Source organism: Typopeltis vanoorti, chromosome 4, assembly GCF_054136105.1.
Source record: "Typopeltis vanoorti isolate ZY-2024b chromosome 4, IOZ_Tvanoo_1.0, whole genome shotgun sequence".
In the NCBI taxonomy this organism is placed as follows: domain Eukaryota; kingdom Metazoa; phylum Arthropoda; class Arachnida; order Uropygi; family Thelyphonidae; genus Typopeltis; species Typopeltis vanoorti.
This window is the reverse complement of record NC_143552.1, coordinates 80,968,105-80,985,705: the sequence shown is the minus strand read 5'-3', so window position 1 is coordinate 80,985,705 and position 17,601 is coordinate 80,968,105. Positions and strand designations below refer to the sequence as shown.

General features: G+C 34.5%; 1 protein-coding gene across 1 annotated transcript in view; it reads right to left on the bottom strand.

Annotated features, from left to right (window-relative positions):
• LOC150107444 (uncharacterized) overlaps positions 1-17,601 on the bottom strand; it is a 526,289-nt gene that overhangs the window by 225,970 nt on the left and 282,718 nt on the right. The gene's annotated exons all lie outside the window — the stretch shown is intronic.

Here is a 17,601-nt window from a genome sequence, read left to right as displayed (position 1 = left end):
GAGAGGGTGTTGGTAACTACTGCATGTGTTTGGACAGATTTGCAAGAGGGTGGAGGAATTATAGGCCAATTCTGATGAATAGCAGTCATAGAAGTATTTATAGAAGATGCAGTCTGCAGAGACTGAACGCCTGTGTGAAAGTGAGTGGAGGGTATTAGTGAGAGAGGGATCATAAATCAATCTAACTGCTCTTTTCTGTATAGAATCCAGTATTTTCAGGAAGCTGTCAGGCAGATCTGTTATTTTCATAGGATTATGAGCTTTGGAGATGAAGTATTGTCTGGAGTGAAAGAGAAAACGTATTTTTTTGATGCAGAGAAAGCAATATTTGTGATATGTTTGTGCCAAGAGAGATTTAAGGATGCCTTCTCAGTTATTCTGAGAAGGCAAATCTCATCTTGAATAGAGATTTGAGTATTGTTAAGTGGAAGAACAGGGTTCTTTATGGTTTTTTTGAAAATAATGTTTTGCTAGCTTTGAAGCTGATAATGTTATCCAAACCCCCCACTGATGAATGTTTTGCATTTAAGGTAGTAGAGGTTAGAGTTTTGGAGGTTGTAGTGATTTGTGCTTTGGAGGGTTTGTCAAACAAAAAGGAGTGCAACGTGCTATTATTAGCAAAACTGTGTACTGGATTGGCAGTCAGCTGAAGTAGACAGTTTCTGTATAGAAGGCAGAGGGTGAGCAAAAGAACAGAGTCTTGTGGGACCCCAGCATTAGTTGTAAAGACAGAAGATAAGAAGTCATCCACCTTCATTCAAGGTGAGCGTCCAGACCAAATGACAGGAGTTTTCATAATAGACCTTTGTGCCAAACTCGGTCAAAAGTTGATAGATATCACCATTTGCAATTCGCCGAACCTTTGAATGGTGTTTCTCCAGAGATGGATAACGTGGGTTAGTAGATCCCCTGTTGATTGACAATGACAGAATCCATACTGTTATTTATTAGATAAGTCTTCAAGGTTGCGTATGAGTTGGCTATTGATGGTTCTTTCCATAACTTTAGAAAGAACCGAGATGAGAAAAATTGGACATAGTTTGAAGGTAAAGATTTGTCACTTCTGTCAGTGATGATAGGTTGTATGTGGGCTAGTTTCCAGACTGCAAGATAGATACTAGTGGAATAAGAAAGTATAAATAAGTGGCATAAAGTAGGAGTCAACTCTGGAGTACATGTCTTTAGAACAATTGGAGGGATGCCATCAAAGCCAAATTTTTTTGGTATCCACTTTGAGCAAAGTTTTTCTGATCTCTTTCTGGTGAAAGGTCACATACAGCAATGATCAGCTATGCAAGAATTGAAATATACGTAGCAAGCCAAGAGGTTGGCTTTTCTGTCAGTGATGATGTGCAATAGTGCCACTAGTTGTAATAATGGTGGGAGTAGTGTTGGGCAGAAGTTATGGCCAATAACTTTGGCTAGAGCTCAGAAGGCATGGGTCCCGTTTGGGCAGGATGAAAGTTTCCTGTTTATTATCTCTCTCAAAATTAGTTTTCGTAATAATTTTCTTACAGCTATTCTGCGCATTAGTGTAAGCTATATAGGTAGATGGAGTTTTGGATGCAAGCCAGTTGCAGTATGCCTGACTCTTCTTTTGTACAGCCTTGGCACACCTAGCAGAGAACCAATGCTTAGATGGAGGATGAGAATTTAAGGAGAAACAGGGAATAAATGTTTTTGTGATTCTTTCTGTACAACAGTTTGGCTCAACTTGTTGGAGACAGTAATCTAACCAAGAAAATGATGCATAAATGCTGCAAAGATTGTCCCACTTGGCTTTCTGGTAATGTCATACAATGTGAAGATGTGACTGATTGTGTGTGTGTGTTGCTCCATTGGGGGGGGGGGGAAGATCTGGCAGATAACATTCACAATAGTACTTAAATGGATCAGTGATGAGGAGGAAATTGAAGGTGTTTGGGGTTGGGATTGTCTGGTATTCTGATAGGCATTTAGAAAATTTGTGTCATTTGTGATTACGAAAGTCTCAGCCTCTCTACCTGCTTGATGGAGTTCTGTGCAATTGGAAGTAGGCAGGCGGTTGTTGTGGTAGATATTGAGGTCTCCGAGGAAGATGACTTCGCTATTTGGAGAGTTGGATTGAAGAAAATCAATATTTAAGGAAAGATAATTGAAAAGTTCAGAGTGGCTGTTGACATTAGGAGAGTGACAGAGAAGATAGCATATGATTTGATAAGATTTGGTAGCATGAAGTAGGGTGATTTTTAGCCAAAGGCGGTCAAAATTGGGAGATTCCATGTTGGATACTCTCTGGCACAATATACTGAAGTGAACATATGTGCAGATCCCACCTCTGAGGAGAAAGGAATTAAAGAGCACGTAGTTGGGAAAGTAGAGATGAATAGTGTTTGAGGAGGTCGATTGAGTTTCTGTCAGGAATAGTAATTCTTGTAGAAAGGCTTATACATTGGTTGCACATGATTACTAAATAACTTAAGGAATTCATATCAGGAAGAGTAGGCAAGATATTGCAGTTGGAGATGGAGGAGGTGAACATCGTTAAGGTTACAACAGAGACTGTGTATATTTGTGAAATGGATCTGGAAGGTTCTATGAAGTTTCTTTGAAATTACTTTTGACCACATGGGTCCCACACATGTTGTAAGCAGTGTTTGGAATCAGGTTTCACAATGGTTATTTCCAGAGTTTGATTTTATCGCTAGTATCACTTCTTTACAAGTGATTGTCCAATAACAGAAATATGGAAGAAGAAGAACTCATAAAACTCAATTGGCATAAGCATATACACTGAAAAATGGAATATTGCTTTCAAAATTTTAAAGAACCACTATGATAAATAAAATGGGAAGTCTAAATCTGCATGCTAAATAATATAACAAAGCTAATAAAGCATAAAAATTATGATTTCAGGAAAACATATCAAGTAAAGAAATTTCAAAGTAAAGAAACTTCTGAATATATATCAGGAACTTGATGGTAGATAAAATCATTTACTTGTTCTACAGTTTCTCTACTTGAGAATGCAGTTGATATTTTCTATGTTTCTAAGAGAAAAACTGGCAATCGAAATATAAATTACAGTTACCTCAGAATGTGCAACAGGCAGTAACTGAGAAGGATAGAAATTATGCCAAACAGCATTAGCAAGGTAGCATGAGACAAACTTATTGCATTTGGCTTTTAAACATGTGAAGAAATTATCAACAAATACAACATCTACATTGGATTTGACGATTTCTTCACTTGTTTCTGACTGTAGTATAGGCTGAATAAGAAGCTAATTAAGCCACTGACTATATACTGAATTTTTATCTTGCAATAAAAAAGGAACTTTCTGAGAAAACCAGAACTCAGATGGATGTCAAAGTATATGAGGCAGTGATTGGCAAGAAGTAGATCATCTGTAGAAGATTATAGTCAGAACTGCAAAGAAAAAAAGCAAATATCTAGTATGTTTTGGAAGGAGAGTTAGTTAAGTAAAGGTCCAGAATAAAAAATTATGTAATAATATTTCCCATGAAGGGGATAATCCCATCAGATCATAAATTAAAGATGCCAAGAAATTACCGTATTTTTCAAACCATAAGACACACCTTTTTACATAGAAAAATTGACTTAAAATTGGGGTGCCAGCTTATGGTCCGAAGTTAACATTAAAATACGAATCTTTACACTGTACCGAAGCTGTTAGCAAAGTTCAATTACTGGTGCAATATGTTAATAAAATTAGTAAGTACGCCACTGAAGATAGGTACCTAAGTTATCTCGCTGCATTTGGGTGAATCGTCGATTTAGAGCATCAATAGTCATTAGCGTGTAAACATATGTGCTTTTGTATGGTTCATTTGAATTATATTTTATAAGTTGTTAAAATTTTTATCTTAAAATTAGAAAAAATGAGTGTAAAACAAAAAAGACTTTCATATAATGTGAGTTATAAATAAAATGTGATAAATTATGCAAAACAATACGGAAACAGAGGCAGAAAGACATTTTGGTCCACTACCAACAGAAAAAATGGTTCGCGAATGGAGAAAACAAGAGGAACAATTAAACTGCTATGTAAACACAAGAAAACATTCCGTTCGCACCTAGAAAAATGGCCAGAATTAGAAGTACAAATGAAAAATTGGGTAATAAATCATCGAAACATGGGAATATCTGTTTCTGCGAAAATGATAATTTTTGAAGTAAAACGATGGGCAACTGCTAATGGAATTTTAGATTTTACCGGATCACCATCTTGGTGCTTTAGATTTATGAAAAGACATGGGTTATGCATGCATACAAAAACCACTCTAGCCCAAAAAATGACGGCCGACTATGAAGCTAAAATTATAGAATTCCATAGATTTGTCATATCAGAGAGAGAGAAATTTAACTTTGAGCTTAATCAAATTGCAAACATGGATGAAGTGCCTCTAACTTTTGATGTTCCTTCAAATCCGATGGTAGATTCAAAAGGCACCAAATCAATAGTGATCAAAACAACAAGTCACGAAAAAACTCACTTCACTGTAGTTTTAGCTTGTTGCACGGACGGAACAACCCCCCCCCCATGTTAATCTTCAAGACAAAAACATTACCGAGAGATGAAATTCCTTGTGGCATTATTATCCACGTTCACATTAAAGGCTGGATAGACGAAACAGGAATGAAATTATATATACAAAGGATATGGGCAAAACGTCCAGGTGCGTTGTTTAAAAAGCCTGCGATGTTAGTGTGGGATCAATTCAGAACGCATAAAACAGAATCAACCAAGAAGCTTCTAAAAGAAATGAATAAAGAATTAGCTGTCATTCCTGGAGACCTTACAAGTCAATTAAACCCCTTGGATGGATCTATTAATAAACCATTCAAAAATTTTATGTGGGAAGAGTGGAACAAATGGATAGCAAAACCAAATCACGATGTTACAGCAACAGGAAGTATGAAACGGCCAACAATTTCAGAAGCATGTACCTGGGTGAAAAATTCATGGGAAGCTGTGAAAGAAGAGACGATTATAAAGTCATTTAAGAAATGAGGGAATAAGTAATGCGATGGATGGTACCGAAGATGACACAGTTTTTGAAGGAGTGACAACAATAGTTCAGACAAAAGTCTCGGTACAGTGATAGTACCGAGAGTGAAGATGAACTGAATATTGCTAATATAAATGATTGTAACAATAAATAAAAATTAAGTAAGAATTTGTAAATATCTTTATATAATAAAATATTTTTTTCTAAAAATCGTCTCATAAATTTGGGGTGCGTCTTATCATCCGTAAAATACGGTATATTACATTATGAAAAATTATGGAGACAACTACCATGTTAGAGCAAAACTTTAGTTTAATATAAACCAAAACCAATTTCGACCCTCGTATCAGGGTCATCATCTGGAGCATACACATATATACAAAGAAACAAGCTGCACTACAATCTACATAGTTTGTTTAAGTAGCTTGTTTCTTTATATATATATATATATGTGTATGTCCAGATGACCTTGACCTTGATATGAAGGTTGAAACATCGAGTGTTCATTTTGGTTTATATTAAACTAAAGTTTTGCTCTAACACAGTAGTTGTCTCCATAATTTTTCATAATGTTTTTTTTTTTTTTTAAACCGGTCTGGGTAGTGGCCTCCCACCATAATGTAATAACAGCATACATTTCCTAGGAAATGTGTTTTTACATTATGGAAAATATCTAAGAATAGCGATCAGAACTTTACCGACTTTGCTGCGAGTTCTCCGGTATTGTACTACGTACTAGGGTCACTTGCATTAGCTCACACTAGTGGTCGCCGATACTTTATAGTTTACTATATTCGGCATGAAACTCTCTGATTCCAATCTTTGAGTTTCTTATTTGGTTTTAAAACAATGTGGGATTTAATATCCCCTTAATTTAAATAATGTTTATATCGCCGAAATGAAGCTTATTAGCTCTTTATATTTAAGTAACTTAATGGTTGCACCTGTTTGGAAACTCGTATAGCAGAGTATATAAGTTCTTTTCGCTATACACTTTGGTATTAATTGGTCTAGCTACTCACTGATGAAGCCTCGAAAAAAGGCTCAAACCGGTCTGGGTAGTGACCTCCCACCATAATGTAATAACAGCATACATTTCCTAGGAAATGTGTTTTTACATTATGGAAAATATCTAAGAATAGCGATCAGAACTTTACCGACTTTGCTGCGAGTTCTCCGGTATTGTACTACGTACTAGGGTCACTTGCATTAGCTCACACTAGTGGTCGCCGATACTTTATAGTTTACTATATTCGGAATGAAACTCTCTGATTCCAATCTTTGAGTTTCTTATTTGGTTTTAAAACAATGTGGGATTTAATATCCCCTTAATTTAAATAATGTTTATATCGCCGAAATGAAGCTTATTAGCTCTTTATATTTAAGTTTTCATAATGTATTCTGATAACTGTGTAAGCATGAAGAAAAAGAAATTATTCTTGATTTATCCTTTATCCAAGTGTAAGCAAACAAAGTTTGCACATGAAGTATTTTCACAACTAACCTACTTGTATATAGAGGCTAATGACTTCACATTAATTGCCGTAGTATCCCGTATTGCAAAGCACACATTCCTTTGGGTGTGTATAATGCTAAGCATTATGGGAGGGCCACTACCCAGACCGGTTTTGACTTTTATTGAAGTTTCATCAGTGGGAGCCAGACCCAGAAGTGATACCAAGGTTGAAGTAATGCAGAAGTTATATTTCCCATATACAAGTAGTTGTGAAAATAATTCATGCGCATACTTTCTTGGCTTATGCTTGGATAAAGGATAAACCAAGAATATAATTTCTTAGCATCTTTAATTTAATTTATAACCAAGTGGTAAAACTTTGATGATACCCCCAATAAAGGTCAAAACTGGTGAAGGGGACCTCACCCCTACCAACTGCACCTCTCAGGTGGCAAGTGAGGGAAGTCCAAACGAGCCGCTCTGAATAATGAATAAGGAGCTGTGGATCAAAGGTGCACTTCAGAACCATGGTCAGGAGAAGTGCTGTAGACCAAAGCTTCTTAAACTGTGGGTTGTGACCTCAAATGGGGTAACATAACTGAATGTGGGGGGGGGGGGGTCGTGAAAAATTGGCAACAGTAAAAGGTTTCTGAATGCGCAACAACCAAAAATTAATTCAAAATCAAACGCTTTATGAATCCGAGGTGTTTCTGTCAGCTCTTACCCATGTTGCAATGTGTAACTTCACTGGCACAGTTCTGAACACAACATGTGCACTTTGCACTGCACATGCCTTCATGCCACACAACACAAACTAACGCTGACACTCGGCTCAGATTTGAGACTATTGTATGTTATGAATTGAAGTGTTCTTATTGTACATACAAAGTTTTCTGCTCTTACGGAAACATAACAGTTTAATTACAGAAAATAAAGACTTTTAATATTTTCCTACCGTCATAACTGAAAAAAAAAAATTTTTCAGTTATGGATAAGTGGCTAAATTTAGATAGAAGAATAAAAATACTGATGACAATATGGCAGAGTCTTCTCTACCAAGCTGTAGTACATCTAAATTGACAAGAAAAAGAAAATATGTCGAATCATGTTTGCAATATGGATTTACTTCTAATAATCATGATGGTGCAGAAATACATCTTTGCTTAATTTGTAATGAAGTTTTGGATGCGGAGAGCATGAAACTAAACTTAAACAACATCTTAATACCAAGCATGCAGTGTACTGCAATAAACCAAAGGAATATTTTGAACTACTTTTAAAATCTTCAAATAAAGAAAAACAATGTTTCGAGAAATTTGTTACTGTCATTGAAAAGTATTTACTTGCATCTTACGAAACATTTAATTATGAAAACTAAGAAGTTCTATGTGATAGGCGAAGATCTCATGTTACCTGCTGCTATTAAAATGTCAGAAATAGTTCATGGGAAAAAGCATGAGGATGAAATTCGTAAAATTTCATCCCCATGCTTTATCAAATGATACTGTTTCCATAAGAATTTCTGAAATTAGTAATGACGAATTCCAGCGGCTTATTGCCAGGCTTAAGGTTAGCCCAAAGTTTGCAATTCAGTTAGATGAAACAACTGATATTTCTAACATGGCACAGTTACTTTATGCAAGAGATGTTTATGAAGGAAGCACACATGAGGAATTGTTGTTTTGTCGCCCTTTGGAAGAGCGCACAAAAGTGGAAGATACATATCTTAAAGTCAATGAATTTTTCACAAATGAAGGTTTAGGGTGGAAAAATTGCATTTCATCTGTACAGATGGTGCTGGAGCAATGATGGAAGAGAATGTTGGATTTGTAGCAAAAGTTAAAGCTGGTGACAATGAACATATCACTTTTACTCACTGCATGATCCATTGGGAGGAACTAGTAACCAAAAAAAAAAAAAAAAAAATCACCAGAGTTAGATGTTGTGTTTCGCGATGCCATCAAAATGATTAACTTCATTAAAAGCAGTGACATTAACAGTCATTTGGACGTGATATGGACTCCAATTACAAAAGCTTATTACTATATGCAGAGGTAATGTGGCTCTCAAGAGGACAAAGTTTAAACAGATTATTGAAACTCAAAGGTGAAGTTATATTTTGACTGAGCAGAAATCCGATTTTGTTAATTTTTTATAATGACTTATGGCTTTCAAAACTGTGTTATTTGTTGGATATTTTCCAAAAACTCAATGATTTAAACATGTCGCTTCAAGGAAAAAATGTAACATATTTATGTTAAAAGATAAAATTGAAAGTTTTACTAAAAAAAGTTAACATATGGAAGAATAGGGTGGAAAATGGTTCTTTAGAAATGTTTGCAGCCACAGACGATTTTATAATTGAAAATAACCTTCCCAAAGATTTAATCGTAAGAGTTATAATTGATCATCTGAAGTGCCTGGAGAGACAGTATCAGAATTACTTCCCTTCAAATTTTGATTCTAAAAAACCAAGTTGGGTTCATAAACCATACTCAATTGAAATCAATTGAGTATGGTTTATGAACGTCAATCATCTGCCATTTAAAAGTTCTAGAAGAATTTGCCGAGTTATCAAGTGACATAGGTTTAAAACTTAAGTTTCCTAAAAAATCGTTAAATGGATTTTGGCTTGGGATTAGGACAGAATATCCAACAATTTCTGAAATGGCCCTAAACATACTTTTGCCATTTTGTACTACGTATTTATGTGAAGCGGCATTCTCAGCGTTGAAAATCATAAAATCAAAATATCGATCAACTCTGAAAAATGTTGAGGATGCTCTATATCCTGGAGTATCAAATATCCAACCAAGATTTAATTCTTTATGTAAAAATAAACAAGCACATCCATCTTATTAGTATGCAAATTTACTTTCATCTTTAATAAATGGTAAAATTATATGTATACCAAAGAATTGTTTTAAAATAAATTTCTCTGATTTATTATCAGTCAATGTTTGATTTGTATACTTATTTTATATACCTATATACCCATAGTCACGTAAAAATGCATCGGACAAAAAAAGGTTGCGAGTGAAAAGGTTTAAGAAGCCCTGCTTCTTAAACTAAGCAACCCCACTGCAAGAGCAGGGGGTGGGGTGGGGGGGCTAAGAAACTTGCAGAGGAAGGTAGACCACCATCTGAAAATTCGACACTATTTATTTGTTCTTTCAACACTAGAACTCTGTCTTCAGACTCCCATATTGAGTTCCTGTTTCGAGAACTGCAAAATGTAAAGTTTGATGTCCTTGCTATTTGTGAAATCCAAAGAAGCTCTGAGAGTTTCAGATAACACTACAAGGATTGGAGGAGCTGGCTTCATCATAAACGAAAAGCTGACTAAAAATATTATTTCTTGCCCAATCCACTCTGAACGAATAGGAACAGTAAAATTAAAAATAGGAGAATCAATAACAATAAAAATAATACAGCAATCCTTCAATTAATGCACCTCTGATTAGTGCATCATTTTTTTCCTATACCCAAATTCAATTAGTGCCTATGTGTATCTTAAAAATAAATGTTATGGATTTTAAAAATTTTCTGTCTATACTGTTTTCATGGCTGACTATTTTAAAAAAATCATTCCCAGGATGAAATAATTTAGCTACCAATTTAAAACATTTTACAAAATTATTTTTTAATGGCATACTACACTATTTCATGTACACTATGTTCCAAATTTACTGCCAAAATGTATGTCATCTGCTAATTACATAGCATTTTGATGATCATATCTCGTGCCTCCTTTGCAATTGTTTTCCTTACATTTTTTTTAAATTATTATTTTTAAGTATTTTCCCCAACCTTTCATCAAGAGTAAAAGAATTAATGAGCAAAAAAGTGGAAGTGTGAAAATGATTCGAGAAGTAATCTCATTGGAAGAATAACTTGAAATAATAAATAAAAATGAACAAGGCGAGTCCAGAGCAAAAATAGGACACGAAAACACAAAATGGGTGAATCAACCATAAGAGTAATTTTAAGCAAAGCTGCAGAATACAAAGAGAAAGGTAAGGCTGCTTCAAGTTCATGATGCACGCATTCGAAATCAAAATATTATAATGATTGAATTAGAGAGACTTCTTTCTACATGGATCATAGATTGTAACCAAAAGCTGATCCCGCTAGTACCACTAACCTTATTATAAAAGCATTAAGTCTCTTTGCAACCTTGAAAGAAAGGGCTATCAGTGATGAAAAAGAAGAAGAATTCCATGCTAGTGCTGAGCGTTTTAAAAAGAGAAATAGCTTACATAATGTTCTAATCACAGGTGAAGCTGCAAGGGCAGATAAGGAGGTGACCGAAAATTATCCAGAGATTTTGAAGAAAATTGTGCAAGGAGGCCACTGTGACCAACAAATATTTAATGTTGATGAAACCGGCCTTTATTTGGAAGCGATTGCCTTCCAAGACATTCCTGGCCAAATCAGAGAAATCTCAGCATAGTTATAAAGTCGAATGAAATTACTGCTACCAATATGCGAGCCATTTGGAAGCACATTCTTCCACATGGTGCAAATGATTTTAGAGCCTTTTCAAATGAATCTAAGTCAATTAAATCTCATCTGAGAAACTGAGCGATTCCGACCTGCTAAATTTAGATGCACAGCAGGAAAATCCTGAAGAATATGAAGAAAATTTTATCACTAACAAGCCCAAAGAGATTTCATAGAAACAATTTAAAAATATTTTTTGTACAATCGAAGATTTTAAGCAGCAATGCTTAGCGGCTGACCCTGATAAAGGGAGAAGCAGTAAAATTTGCAGAAGAGGCAATAAGACATTACCGTCAGTCTGTATGAAAAAAAGAAACAGAATACCTGCCAAACTACATTAGCTCAATTCTTTGTTAAGAAGTAGAATAATAAATTTATATTCTAAATATATTTTATTGTCTTACAGCTTCATGGTTTTCCTTTAACTAGGCCCTGAAATATACCCTAATTCTTTTATAAAAAAAAAAATTAAGTCAAAAAAGAAATTTGAGGAACAAATTATACTTTTTCCCATAGGTTATTATATTCGATTAATGTGCCTGTTTTAAAGAACGCATTAATCGAGGGATTGCTGAAGTAGTCTATACACCTACTTCAACAGCTAAGAAAGAAGAAGTAGAAAACTTCTATGAACACTTATGAGAAACATTACAGAAGAAAACATTACAATAGTGTGTGTGTGTGGGGGGGGGGGGATTTCGATGCAATGATCAGTACAGGACATTGGATCATGGAGGGGGGGGGGGATCAATGAGGCAAACTCCTAACAGAATTTGTGGAAGCAGAAAGGCTTTACATTATGAATAGTTTTTTTTAAAAAAAAAAAGAACTGAAAAAAGATGGACTTGGCAATATCCAAATGGAGAAACAAAAAAAAAAAGTGATTTCATTCTAACAATTGCAAAAGAATACAGTAAAAAACGTTGAAGTCATTGGAAAAACCCAGTGTGATATTCATTCAGACCACTGTCCAATAAGAGCCACCCTCAAAATACATAGAAAAAATGAAGAACTCATACGATCACAGTTCAACCATAAAAAACGCTCAAAATAGATAAATTCTGAAGAATTTAGAAAAAATTTGGAAGAAACTGACTGGAAATTAAAAAATGACATCGACAAAGATTTAACAAAATCGTTTTATGAGAACCTTTATTCATCTAAACAAGTAGTCACAGCTCCAGTACTAGATGAAAATTTGGAAATACCATCTGTCCTACCTGAAGAAGTAAAAATGGCTACCACCATACGAAAACTGACCGATCACTAGGAATTGACAGTATAAAATTTGATGAATTAAAAATGGGTGGACAAGTACTCTTCAAAGCTCTAGCAGAAAGATTTACTCGATACATATAATTAAGGAAAGCATCTACTGAATGGAAAACATCAAAGACCATAATTCTGCATAAAAAAGGTAATAAAGAAGACATCAGTAATTACAGATCCATCTGTCTACTATTACAAACATATAAAATATTTGCCAGAGTCATCCTAAATGAAAATAGCCGCAAAGAACAGCCTGGTTTTAAAAAGGCTTTTCGACAACAAATCACATTCAAACTATTACTCAACTAACAGAAAGATGCAGAGAATACAAGATGCCACTTTGTTTTCTTTTTATGGATTTTAAAAATGCATTTAACACTGGTGAACATAACGCGGTATTCCAAGCTTTAATAGAACAAGAAGTAGAAATAGCATATATCCAACAGCTCATAAAAGATATTTACAAAGAAGACACAACAAATATCACTCTTTTCAATCACCTGATTAAAATTAAGTAGAGGAGTATATCAGGGCGATGTCTTATCACCTAATCTCTTCACATCTACTCTGGACAACATCATTCGAAAAATTGCCATGAAAGGTGGAATAAATATTGATGATGAAATGTTAAATATTCTATTATTCGCAGATGATGTAGTATTAATAGCTCACTCCCCTGAACTCTTAGAATCAATGCTGAATGACATAAGTCAAAACTGCCAAAAAATTAGATTGGAAATACATCTGGACAAAACAAGATGGATGAAAAACGAATACTGTAAAGATTATACAATCACTCTAGAATCTCACACCATCAAAAAAGTTGAAGATTACATCTACTTCAAACAATCCATAAAAATGAATAATGATATATCAAATGAAATAGTAAGGAGAAAAAGAGCTGCTTGGATGGCCTTCAACAAAATAAAATCAACAATTACCAACCAAAACGTAGAAATAGAAATAAGAGCCTATCTTTTCAATAGTCACATCCTACTAGCATTAACTTATGGCAGTGAAACATGGAACACAACTTTAAAAGAAGAACAAAGCTTAATAACAACTCAACGTGTAATAGAAAGAAGTATGTGCAATATAAATAAAATAGACCATGTAAGACACACAGAAATCAGGAAGACGTCTGGACTCAAAGATGTAATAACGGCAATCTACAACAGCAGATGACATAAGCCAAAACCACCAGAATGAGAGACAACAGATGAGACAGTCAGAGTAACAAATTAGTATTTGAGAGATAATAAAAGGAAATCTGGAAGAATGGCCTTAAGGTGGGAAGACCCAACAATCAAGAAAGTTGGAAGTAAATGGAGAAGAAAGGCTCAAGACAGGAATAGATGGCCTCTTCACGACCTGCAGTCATGGAGAAATCCCAACTGAAATCACAGGTCCATTCAGGGTAATCAAGGTAAGGCAATTAATGTGAAGTCATTAGCCTCTATATACAAGTTGCTTAGTCGTGAAAATACTTCATGCACAAACTTTGTTTGCTTACACTTGGATAAAGGATAAACCAAGAATATAATTTCTTGGCATCTTTAATTTAATTTATAACCAACTGAAAAAACTTTCAACACCCATCAAATCTCTTTTAAGTAAGGGCAGTGTAGAAAGGTCTCACAAATTTTTGCACATATTCCTGATTATTATATTACTGTAATTTTTTTTAATGATTGGGAAATTTACTGACCATTTGTTGTGCTATTAATACTACAATGGTGCTTTTTTTTGAAAATGATTCTTTAACTGTCATTTTATATTGTGTTCCATTATCAATGTACTGAGGATGCCTATGATACATAAGCAAAATTTTATAGCTAATAAATTTATTGCATGTCACTATAAGTTTCCATATTTCATTTTTCTTATTATGTCAACTTACATATGATATTAAAGCAGCCATTACACAGAGATCTCCAGGTAATCAGGGACTTACAGAGAAAAAGCCATCTATTATTCATACCAGCAGTAATACCTTTCTTGAATTCACCGACGTTACTTGCACTCACCAGCTTCAAAGGCAAACCATTCCAAATCACACCCTGGTACTATTATATACAGATCTGCTCTCCTATTTTCAGAAGTTTGTAGGAATCTATCATATCATCCCTATTTGCTTGTGTCCACAATCCATACCTTCTCAATGTATCCTCAATCTGTATTCCACAATCCTGATATCTTTAACATTATCACCTTTAACACTCTCCTCTGCATCCTCTCTCTCTACTGAATATCCATCACTTCAGAAACAATGAGGCCAGATCTGTACACAACAGTCCAGATGAAGTCATATCAAGATCTTGTAAAAAGGCAAAATAACTTCCTTATCCATGTATGTCAATGTTTCTTTCAGCATCACAATTAACCTCTGAATTGTATTTGCAATGTTTGTGATGTGGTCTCTGAACTTCAACTTCTTATCTACTAAAATTCCAAGATCTCTGACATGATCAGTTTCTGATCACAACAAAATAACACATCACTGGATATCTCATCACACCACAGTGCATAATTTTATATTTAATAAAGTAACTTGTTACAGCAGAGTTTCTTATAACATTATGTGAAGAATTTTTTTTTCTTCACTTGGTTAAAAAGTTAATTATAGTTGTCAAGAAATTATATTCTTGTTTAGTACTTTAGACAAGTGCAAACAAACAAAAGTTAGTGTGTGAAGTATCTTCACACAACTATAGCTACTTGCACATAGAAGCTGCTGACTTCTCAATTGCCTCAGTATCCTATAATAAAAAAAAAGTACACTTCCTTTCAGATGTATATACTGCTATGCATTGTGGTAAGGACCATTATACAGACTGGTGTTTTGACCTTTATTGCAGTCTCAGCAGTGGCAGCCAAACCGAAAGATACCAAAAGTTGAATTAATGCAGAAGTCAAATATTTTCCACATACAAGTAGCAAAAAGGAGTATCACCTTATTAGAACACACTAGATAAGAGGGAGATGTAGAAAGTTTTTTCATTTGGTTACAAAGTAAATTATATTTGTCAAGATTAGTATATTCTTGTTTAATACTTTACCCACACGCAACGTATTTTCATGACCAGGCTACTCATATACAGAAGCTGTTGACTTCATGTGAGTTGCTTTGCTATCCCATAATGCAAAGAACTAAAGTTGAATTAATGCAGATATATGTTTTCTATATACAAGTATCAAAACGATGTATCACTTTATTATTAAAATACTCTGGATTGAGATGGCTGTAGAAACCAGATTGGGTAGAAGTTTTCCCATAATGCATAGCAATATACATGTCGAAAAGGAAGTGCACTTTGCATTATGGGATAGTCAGGCAAATGATGTGAAGTCAACAGCTTCAATATACAAAGTAGCCAAGTGGTGAAGTTACTTCATGTACAAACATCACTGTTTGCTTACTGGGGTTAAGGATTAAACAAGAATATAATTTCTTGGCAAGTAGGATAATAACAGTGAATGCCATAGAGTTATCTATACTATTACAGCTTTAAATTCAGCTGCAACTTTTGTTTGGATTATTAGAAATTTAATTGAAACTTTCATAATCTCATTCATTTACAGAACCAACGAAGTATGAAATAAAGACTTGTTTATTTTGTAGTACATAATGACAGATAGACCAGGCATGTCTATTATCTCGGCCTCGACCATAGATGGCAACATTATTGGCAAGAGATTTTTTTTTTTTTTTTTTCCTAAGTTGGTACCTCTGTCATAAGCATCCATGTGAAATTGCAAGTCATTCCATCAAGTATTTTGCTTTATACAGCTGTCTGAAGCAAAAGTGTTGTCTGTTACCCTTGAAATGGATAAAATTGAGTATTGTGCGGTTATAAAATTCTTTGTAAAAGAATTTTTAATGCCAAAAGAAATTCATTTGAAGTTCATAAAAGTTTATGGGGACTCTTCTCCTTCGTTTTTGACAATAAAGAAATGGGCTGCAGAGTTTAAATGTGGCTGTACCAGCCTTGAAGATTATCCATGTGAAGGACATCCAAAAAGTGTAACAGCAAAAATCATTGATCAAGTACACGATAAGGTATTGGATGACCGGCGAGTCAAAGTGCATGAAATTGCTGAGCCTATAGGCATTTCAAAAGAAAGTGTAGGATATATTTTGCATGAAGAATTACAAGTGGAAAAAAGCTTTGCACAAGATGGGTGCTGTGCTTGCTCACAGCAGATCAAAAACGCACTCGCATGAAAATCTTTGAACAGTGCTTGGAGTGTTTTAACAAGAATAAAACTGATTTTGTGCATTGATTTATTACTATTGATGAGACTTGGATTCACCATTACACATTAGAATCCAAACAGCAGTCAAAACAGTGGGCAGAAGCCAGTTGTTCAGCACCAAAGTCAGTTCCATCAGTAGGAAACATCATGTCATCGATGTTTTTGGGATGCTAAAGGCATTTTGTTTATTAATTATCTTGAAAAGGGTAAAACAATAACCATGGAATATTATTCTGATCTTTTAACCAGACTAGACGACAAAATTTGTGAGAAAAGATCCAGTTCGCAGAAGAAAAATTCATCTTTCATCAGGACAATGCACCTGCCCACAAAGATGTTTTGGCAATGGGAAAATTAAGGGATCTGCACTATGCATTGTTGGAACATCCACCTTATTCCCCAGATTTGGTCCTCTGACCTCCATCTCTTCCCAAAACTAAAATTCTTCCTCGCTGGTCAGCATTTTTCTTTGAATCAAGAGGTGATTGCAGCTGTAGAGGGGTATTTTGCAGATCTTACAGATAACCATTACAGGGATGGGATGATGGTGCTGGAGCATCACTGGAATAAATGTATTAGTCTTAAAGGAGATTATGTTGAAAAATAAAAATAATTTTGAAATTATAAATTCGTTTTTTCATGGTTAGGCCGAGAACTTTTCAGACCACCCTCGTATAGCCATGCCTAATCTAATGGGGAAAAAATGTGTTACTTTTTTTGCTCTTTAAGTATTTATAAATAATAATAACACTTTTTTTTAAAAATGCATTTCTTCCTTCTATTTGGAAATATTTACTATTATTCCATGTGATATAATACCTTATTCACTCACCTAAAGACCAAACTCAAGCACGCCACCAATAATGGCTGATCTCACAAAGAAACAAAATAATTAGACACTATTCTGAGTGGCACTGGAATAAAAGCATTTTTAAGTGTATTTGGATGGTTGGAGAACGTTGGTATCAAGAAGCTTTCAAAAGAGAAAGATGGAAACAAATAGGGGAGATGTATAACCAAAAATGGTTTATAAAAAAGGACTTAAAAGAAGGTGCATTTTGCAAAATGTGTAAATACCTATTAGATATAGTTTATCATTATACA